The sequence below is a fragment of the Dendrobates tinctorius genome, unplaced genomic scaffold (genome assembly GCF_039654945.1).
Source record: "Dendrobates tinctorius isolate UK_male_01 unplaced genomic scaffold, ASM3965494v1 ptg000134l, whole genome shotgun sequence".
NCBI classification, from domain to species: domain Eukaryota; kingdom Metazoa; phylum Chordata; class Amphibia; order Anura; family Dendrobatidae; genus Dendrobates; species Dendrobates tinctorius.
The window spans coordinates 2,851,254-2,861,777 of NW_027361802.1; positions in this window are offsets into that span (position 1 = coordinate 2,851,254).

The following is a 10,524-nucleotide window of genomic DNA, read 5'->3' on the forward strand; positions in this document are numbered from 1 at the left end:
TCTCAGCGCAGGTCGGTGCAGGTATTCACCTTTTTCTTCCACGATGTGTCATGCCTGTGTAGAAGCGATAAGTCGCCTTTCTCATTAACCTGAAAATAATTAAAAGATGGTTTTAAAAAACTTGACAAAATGTACTGGTGATCAAATGAAACAAACTCAGAGAAGGCAACTTCAACATTATATTTCTTGTCATCAGCTGAAGTTGAAATAGACCTGAAATATTGCATTATATATTGTCTACAAAGAAGGCCAGTATGGAAATTGGAAATAGGAAGTTGCCAATAATAGTGTAATGTTAGATAAATGCGACATGAGCCATACGGCTATGGTGAGAGCACTCACAATAGATCTATACGGCAAGTAATGTCAGAGGGACGCATCTCGCCCGTCAGATTGTGTGTTGGAGATTCTTCCGCAGCAGTAGGCTGATAACTTTCATCATTTCCTTCCTTTCTCAACCAGAATTTAAAAATTGTGCAGCAAGGAAAAATAATAATTAGAACAAATAAATGCAGTAATAAAAACTATATTGCATTTCTTCTGTTATGACACCTTGCTTACACTATCATGCCCTCGCTGTTGCACTTCTTGAAAACAAGAATGATTGTTACTTACGATGATTTATTATTGACATGAAGAACATATATAAATGGAGGCAGTGGCGGATTAAGTGGACTATGGGCCCAGGGCTGTTCATAAAACCTGGGCCCCTGTACCCCCTTCCCACCTGAGCGCTGAGGTCCCCGTGCGGGAATTGACAGCCGTAAGGACCGCAGCACTTGGTTTGCTGCGGGTCCATACGGAAAACCCGCCACCATTCCACCACGTGTGGACATGGCCTAAAAAGACGTTGCACATAAGCTGTAGGCCTACGGCCAATACGCACAAAATCGCCCGACGTGATCCTGGCCATAGGGGATCCACTTTAATGTCCACACATTAATTTGAAGTCCCCTTACTTCATCCATTGCAGTCCCCTATCACCCACTCACTTCATCTGCAGTGCCGCTTCATCATTTGCAGCCCCTTATCCCCCTTCCATTTCATCATGTGCAGTCCCCTTCCCCCCCAACTTCATGTGCAGCCCCACTCCCCCATCATCATGTGCAGTTAATTTTACCCCCACATCATGTGCAGTCCCCCTTACCCCCACTTCATGTGCAGTGCCCCTTACCCCCACTTCATCATGAGCAGTCCCCCTTACCCCCAATTCATCATGTGCAGTCCCTCTTACCCCCAATTCATCATGTTCAGTCCCACTTACCCCTTAATTCATCATGTGCAGTTCCCCTTACCCCCAATTCATCATGTGCAGTCCCACTTACCCCTTAATTCATCATGTGCAGTCCCACTTACCCCTTAATTCATCATGTGCAGCCCCACTTATCCCCCACTTCATCATGTTCAGCCCCACTCACCCCCCTTCATCATATGCAGCCCCACTCACCCCCCCTTCATCAGGTGCAGCCCCACTCACCCCCCTTCATCATGTGAAGCCCCCACTCATCCCCCCTTCATCCTGTGAAGCCCCCACTCACCCCCTTCATCCTGTACAACCCCAGTCACCCCCCTTCATCCTGTACAGCCCCACTCACCCCCTTCATCATGTGAAGCCCCCACTCACCCCCTTCATCATGTGAAGCCCCCACTCACCTCCTTCATCCTGTACAACCCCACTCACCCCCTTCATCATGTCTAGCCCCACTCAACCCCCTTCATCATGTGTAGCCCCGACTCACCCCCTTCATCCTGTGTAGCCCCACTCACTCCCCTTCATCATGTGAAGACCCCACTCACCCCCCTTCATCATATACAGCCTCCAGTCATCCCCCTTCATCATATACAGCCCCCAGTCACCCCCAGTCATCATATACAGACCCCAGTCACCCCCCCTTCATCATGTACAGCCCCAGTCACCCCCCTTCATCATATACAGGCCCCAGTCACCCCCCTTCATCATATACAGGCCCCAGTCACCCCCCTTCATTGTGTACAGCCCCCAGTCACCCCCCCTTCATCATATACAGGCCCCAGTCACCCCCCCTTCATCATGTACAGCCCCAGTCACCCCCCCTTCATTGTGTACAGCCCCCACTCACCCCTCCCCCATTTAATTCATTTTATAAATAAAAAAAAATAAAAACAGTTCCCCATACTTACCTCACAGCCGGCTCGCTCCCCAGCAGCGCCTCTGCTTTCAGCATCCTCCGGGACATGTCGGCGCGTGCACGATGACGTCATCGCGCATGCCCGACATCTGACCCGGAAGTACAGCCGGAGGGAGCCGGAGCTGAGCAGCCGTCAAGGTGATGGCCGTGCAAAGCTCCCGGCCCCTCATAGAATATGACGCGGGCGGCTGTCTGCTGCCGGCAGCGTCACAGCACAGGGCACGGCCGGCCCTGTACAGGTGCTGGGGGAGCGGTCCGGGGGGCATTTGCCTCTCTGCCACCCGGCCCAGCCCGCCCCTGCCCCTGGGCCCCCAAAAAACCTTGGGCCCGGGGCGACCGCCCCATCCGCCCCTATTAAGATCCGCCATTGAATGGAGGGAAACCTCAGAAATATTTACCTGGAAAACACACGTTAGAAGCTTTCTGCCCATCAGAAGAGGTGGATTTTGAATGTTTGCTGTTCGCTGCTTGTGATGAAGACGTAAACTGATTGTGTCCCTATATGGTGAAAAAAAGGCAAAATATATAAAAGTATTTAACCTTTAAATGATAAAACTCAATAAAAGACTAAATTAGAGACTCAAGATTCTCAATATTTTAAAAATCACTTTTATTATTGATTGCTGACAATAATGGAAGATTCGGTCTTACCTCCATCACATGTAGATGAGATGACAATATTTAGATAAATCTCACTGTTCCAATATTGAACCTGAAAATATAAAGAAAATAATTACATCCAACAAAGCTTAAACTCATAGAAGGTTTTCCAGAGCATTGTAGATAATTGCTGGGAATTGTCAATCATTCCATATCCAGCAAGTTATGGGAAATGTAACCAGGGTTTATCTGGTAACCTATGAGGACGGATTCTGGATCTTTGCCCCTAATTGCTGGTGATGAACACAGATATTCATTGTCTCGCTACTCAGGGGAAAATATATAAAAGTGTCTCAACTTTACATTTTAAATGAACCAAATTAGAGACTAAATATTCTGAAGAATAGTTACATGTTTAGCTGATGGGTAGTTGGCGCATTCGTCCTCTGCACCGGCGGCGGCGACATTTACGTTTATTGTTAGGTATTGGTCCAAATCGCCCAATTCTGCAAAGATAAGAGGAATATTGGTTACTGGACTGGAATAAACGTTCATTAATACCATGGATTATATTAAAAAGAACAAATTGAAATCAATATATTAAGAACTGGCCCAGCACAGAAAATATAGCATGTAGCATCCTAAACCCTACAGCCCCCCAGACGTCAGTCCGCTCTGATGGTAGTAATGTATAAAAGCATTCTACCAACAGAACCGCACGGACATCTCTCCGCAGTGATTGTGTGTCCGGAGGAGATGAGTCATAAAATCTACTTACTCTTTATCACACAGGTTGCATTTGTACTTGTAGCTGTAGTTGATGGTATAATTGTGATATTCCGTCACTTTTGGCAGCTCGGGATGGATAAGGTTTACTTTTCTTGTAAAAACCTGCCATAACAAGCCATGGTGGTCTTTGCGTTCACCGTTGATTATCCAACAGGCGGCATGGCACAGCTCGTGCGCAAGTACGGATCGTACTCGCTCTAAAACAAGAGTTTATACAGTTATGAGAAAATCTGAGCACACGCTGATTGAACTATTTGTTTTTACATATCAGGACAAAATACAAAATGAGATGAACAACACGTGACAAGTCAACAGTGCCATTATTTATTTACTGAAAACTACTTCAAAATACAGAATTAAAGATTGAAAAATAAGTACACCCCATGAATCAATAGCTTTTAGAATCAGCTTTAGCAGCAATAACTTGAAGTTGCATCGACGGTGTACTTAATCACACACCGTTTTTGCCTTTTGACCTACTTTTTGTTAAAGAAATAATGATGCAATATATTTTTTTCACGTTGTTTTCTGTGATTCTATTTCCCTACTTTTAGGACTTTCTATTGAGCTGATACTTTTCTTTTATTTTCTCCGGATATGTAAAATACTAGAATTCAAAGAGGGTGTACTTAGTTTTTCTTATGACAGTATGTACAATGAGTTTCCTAAGATGTTCTGCATAACAAGTAGCAGTTTTTTTGGCCCTGTATACAGGTTGTCTTACTGTATGTAGCTGTAGTTGATGTGATGTGAAACCTACCGGCAGAATCGCAGACTTTTTCAGAAAGCTCAATATATGAAAAACGGTGGTTGTTATGTAGCAGCACATTACAGCATTGGCCGGCTGTGGCTCTCAGCCTCTTGCTCCACAAAATGTCCATTATCAAAGGGAGCTAAAATAAAGAAAACAAATTCCATTACATCTGTAAACTCTTTGACCCCCAATCTTACCAAGTCCCCAACTCTCATATGTGATTTACAGCACTGGTCTACTTGTATGGGGCATGGGGTCTACCGAGAAGTCCAAGATGTGAGAACAAAAATAAAAATAACCTTATTCTAAAATGTCCAAATATCAACTAAATGTTTTTTATAAATAAATGTAAAAATCCTTTGAACTTCAAGCCAAAAAATGCTAATCTCTTTGTCTCTGCATGGTGGATCATCTAAGGTTTCCTCTCATCCCACAGATAGGAAGAGCGTGACGGCATTTACCAAACTAAGTGAGATTTACCTGAGATATTCAATAACTATATTAGAGAAACATGACAATGGGGTTAGGATGCCTTTCAGAAAGTTAGAGCCATTTTTCTTGGAATTGATTGTTTAAAGGGGCAGATACTAGAGAAATCAAGTATCACCCAGAAACCCATGATAAGATGTGATACCTTATTTTCAAAGACTGTCCTGTTGTACAGATTGTACAGTCGGTCCACCAGCTCCTTCTTTGTTTCCTGGAAGCGGGTAACATAGATGGAAGAAGGAGAAATAATTTCTTCCAGGAAGCAGCCGGGGATGTTACATAGTGGTGTCCTGGCAAAGATAAGGAATCATATATACTGTAAATGCACAGGAAACATCTTGCCTAGTTCAAGGTTTTATATAGAGGTAGATGTATCTGGCCTAACTTACCTCTCCTCTGTAGCGGAGCTCTCCTCGCTGTCAGATGGTAAATTGTCTGTATAGAAATGGAAGAGTGAAAATACTTTTTATAAGGCTCAAATCAGACATGTTAGTATGCAGGCCCATACTAGAGAGGGGTTTATAAATAGAGTGTAGAGAACTAATAAGACTATGAATATGGGATCCGACCAGAGCAGAACACATAGCTGACCAGACCACCAGAAATCCAAAGGATCTTCCCTTCAGATCAGGATCTGAAATTATAATGGGGTTCAGCAACAACAGGGTCCATAAACTTTCTCAGATGTCTATCCCACCTGTTGCTCAGGTAATATATCCTTATTAATGCAAAGTCCAGAAATAGAAGGTGAGCACCATCACAATAGTCCACACATCCGAACCATCATATGTGTGTAAAAGAGACGCAGCCGGCAATGCAACTGTTTAACCCTTAGGTGCACATTCATGAAAAATAAGCTAATCAACATAGAAAAAAATAGTAGAAAAGAACGGCACTCATCGAGTAGTGTAGTCAAGGCTTTATTATAAAAGCATATCAGCGGGAGAACGGGTGCAAAAACGAGATAGCAACGACCATAGTTTTGCGCTGCAAAGGCGCTTCCACAGGTTACAACTGTGGAAGCGCCTTTGCAGCACGAAACGATCGTCGTTGCTATCTCTTTTTTGCACCCATTCTCCCGCTGATATGCTTTTATAATAAAGCCTTGACTACACTACCCGGTGAGTGCCATTTTTTCTACTATTTTTTGCTATATCCTTATTAATGTTGTATGTGCTCAGTACAAGATCTGAAGTGAACATGTCTTCAATGGCCGGAGGGGGGACCCTTAAATGGTAGGGGTCCATTTTCACCTCATTTGCTGATTCATGGTAGCCTCCATGGTTTTAATGGAAATGTGGGATTCCTTCGTGCAGGGATTTCTCCATTGATGTCTATTGGATTTCCGAAAAGACACAAGCAAATGTATTGCACATCTGTAATAAATTCTCTAAGGACAACAATGGCCATAAGTCAACATGGCGGTGAATTGTTCTCCCAATATGGAAATATCCGAGACACAGGATCCACACCAATCAAGCATGCATAAAATAGGATTACCTCTGTAAGGTATCTTTAATTTAACCCCATAACAACCATGTACGACTCTCATCAGTAGAGAATGAATGGAGAGGGCTAAGGAGTTGAGCCTGCCTCTTTCATGTCAGATGATGGTTGTGTCATTCAGCCATCATCTGCCTCTGACAGGCGAGAGAGGATTGGAGCTCTGCCTGCTTCTGTTAACCTGTTAAATGCTGCTGTCATTCTCTGACAGTGGCCTTTACAGCACATTTCCCAGGTGGCTCGCTGTTCCAACTCCTGATCAGCGCCCTTGTAATTATTAGATTTGGAAACTGACCTGTGACAGTACAGAAAATTCATTGTTACCTCTACAATAACATAGCCCTGGATGGTATCTAGAAAAGATAACTTACTATTATATGTGGAAGTTCCTGTCCTGTTGGAATCATCATCATCATCATCATCATCAATAAGAATGATGTCATCGGAGCTGGAGAATGAAGGTAACAGAATATGAGCCATCATTAGTCATTAATCCCCATCATGTATCTAGTAATGGAGGAGATGTAAGTCTTACCAAATGGAACTGTCTGTATCATCTGAAGTTGGAAAAATCAGATCTGTGGGGGCAACATAACATAAATATCTTATTAGACTATTGTAATAGCAAAGACTGAGGATCAATATCAAAAGAAATAAGTCCTAATAAAGTATCCAGTGTTCCCCTATATGTACATGGGGCACAACAAAACATTCACCTACAGTAACCCGTACTGTGAATGGCCACCATGAGAAGAAATCCCCAAATCCCATTTCTGGCTGACTTTAGAGCGAATGTATTAATAACGTTCCTCACCAAATTCTGAAAACAAATGTTCTCCCAATATGGAAATGTCCCAGACATTGGACCCACACCAATAAAGCTTATCTGAAATAGGATTTAATGTATCTTTAATTTAAAAATGCACAAACCCTTCTACAATTTGCCTTTAATTGTTAAATTAGAGCAATTAGTCTGTGACAGTACAGAACATTCAGTGTTCTTTCTACAATAACATAACCTTGGATGGTATCTAGAAAAGATAACTTACTATTATATGTGGAAGTTCCTGTCCTATTGGATTCATCATCATCATCATAATCACTAAGAATGATGTCATCGGAGCTGTGGAATAAATGTAACAGGTAATAAGCCACCATTAATCATTAATCCCCATCTTGTACTTAGTAATGTAGGAAACGTGTCTTACCAGGTGGTACTGTCCGGACCATGATTTGTTGGTGGTAAATGCAGATCTGTGGGGGAAACACAATATAACTCTTATTAGAATATTGTAATAGCAACAAGTGATGCGCAATATCAAAAGAAATAAATCCTAATAAAGTATCCAGTGTTCCCCTATATGTACATGGGGCCAAACAAAACATTGACCTACAGTAACCCGTACTGTGAATGGCCACCATGAGAAGAAATCCCCAAATCCCATTTCTGGCTGACTTTAGAGCGAATGTATTAATAACGTTCCTCACCAAATTCTGAAAACAAATGTTCTCCCAATATGGAAATGTCCCAGACATTGGACCCACACCAATAAAGCTTATCTGAAATAGGATTATCCCTTTAATGTATCTTTAATTTAAAAATGCACAAACCCTTCTACAATTTGCCTTTAATTGTTAAATTAGCAATTGTTCTGTGACAGTACAGAACATTCAGTGTTCTTTCTACAATAACATAACCTTGGATGGTATCTAGAAAAGATAACTTACTATTATATGTGGAAGTTCCTGTCCTATTGGATTCATCATCATCATCATCATAATCACTAAGAATGATGTCATCGGAGCTGTGGAATAAATGTAACAGGTAATAAGCCACCATTAATTATTAATCCCCATCTTGTACTTAGTAATGGAGGAAACGTGTCTTACCAGGTGGTACTGTCCGGACCGTGATTTGTTGGTGGTAAATGCAGATCTGTGGGGGAAACACAATATAACTCTTATTAGAATATTGTAATAGCAACAACTGAGGTGCAATATCAAAAGAAATAAGTCCTAATAAAGTATCCTGTGTTCCCCTATATGTACATGGGGCAAAACAAAACATTCACCTACAGTAACCCGTACTGTGAATGGCCACCATGAGAAGAAATCCCCAAATCCCATTTCTGGCTGACTTTAGAGCGAATGTATTAATAACGTTCCTCACCAAATTCTGAAAACAAATGTTCTCCCAATATGGAAATGTCCCAGACATTGGACCCACACCAATAAAGCTTATCTGAAATAGGATTATCCCTTTAATGTATCTTTAATTTAAAAATGCACAAACCCTTCTACAATTTGCCTTTAATTGTTAAATTATAGCAATTAGTCTGTGACAGTACAGAACATTCAGTGTTCTTTCTACAATAACATAACCTTGGATGGTATCTAGAAAAGATAACTTACTATTATATGTGGAAGTTCCTGTCCTATTGGATTCATCATCATCATCATAATCACTAAGAATGATGTCATCGGAGCTGTGGAATAAATGTAACAGGTAATAAGCCACCATTAATCATTAATCCCCATCTTGTACTTAGTAATGGAGGAAACGTGTCTTACCAGGTGGTACTGTCCGGACCATGATTTGTTGGTGGTAAATGCAGATCTGTGGTGGAAACACAATATAACTCTTATTAGAATATTGTAATAGCAACAACTGAGGTGCAATATCAAAAGAAATAAGTCCTAATAAAGTATCCAGTGTTCCCCTATATGTACATGGGGCAAAACAAAACATTGACCTACAGTAACCCGTACTGTGAATGGCCACCATGAGAAGAAATCCCCAAATCCCATTTCTGGCTGACTTTAGAGCGAATGTATTAATAACGTTCCTCACCAAATTCTGAAAACAAATGTTCTCCCAATATGGAAATGTCCCAGACATTGGACCCACACCAATAAAGCTTATCTGAAATAGGATTATCCCTTTAATGTATCTTTAATTTAAAAATGCACAAACCCTTCTACAATTTGCCTTTAATTGTTAAATTAGCAATTGGTCTGTGACAGTACAGAACATTCAGTGTTCTTTCTACAATAACATAACCTTGGATGGTATCTAGAAAAGATAACTTACTATTATATGTGGAAGTTCCTGTCCTATTGGATTCATCATCATCATCATAATCACTAAGAATGATGTCATCGGAGCTGTGGAATAAATGTAACAGGTAATGAGCCACCATTAATCATTAATCCCCATCTTGTACTTAGTAATGGAGGAAACGTGTCTTACCAGGTGGTACTGTCCGGACCATGATTTGTTGGTGGTAAATGCAGATCTGTGAGGGAAACACAATATAACTCTTATTAGAATATTGTAATAGCAACGACTGGGGCTCAATATCAAAAGAAATAAATCCTAATAAATTATCCTGTGTTTCCCTATAGGTACATGGGGCAAAAAAATCACATTCAGCTACAGTAACCTGCATGAATATTCCTGACTAAATGCTGAACAGAAATGTTTGATATAAACTCTACCATAGACGAATAATAAAGATAAATCCAAGCCCTGACCACAATGTGCACGTGATCTGCACCCAATGACTACAATGGCTTATTAATACATCAGAGACTTTACTAGATTAGGGTTACAGTACCTGGTAAACTCGGAGTCGGGTCCGAATTGAAGCCAGTGGTGTTATCTTGGCCTGGAGACCTCGGTATTGGCCTCTTTCTTCGATGAGACTGAAAAAATGGCAAACACGTCAGATAGAATCTATAACCATGAACATCTCCAATCTATAATCTTACTCCATATTCCACTGATTACAGGTAGACAGCGATATAAGTGTGGTTTCCATTGTCCTGTGCTTATTTCATGTACAGAGTATAACGAGGGTGTGGGACACTTATGGATAGGATATGGATAGGGGCGGTGGTGACATTTATATATCTTCATACAATATTATGTATCCAGTACATGGATATGTTGTCACAAATATTACAAATGACGGCAGTCTTTACTCTGCAAACATGATCCGAGTTATCACCTCATCTACTTGGAGCTATATTTTCTGTCCAACCATCTTTTCTTGCACTTTTATCCCAAATATATTTTATTTATTTAAGAATATAAAATGATACTCACCTGATGTAAATCGTCATCATCGCTGCTGTCCTCGGTATCAGAGAGAACTATACTCTTAAATCGCTTTCTTGGCATCATATTTGCACAAGTCACTCACAACACTCCTCTCTCCA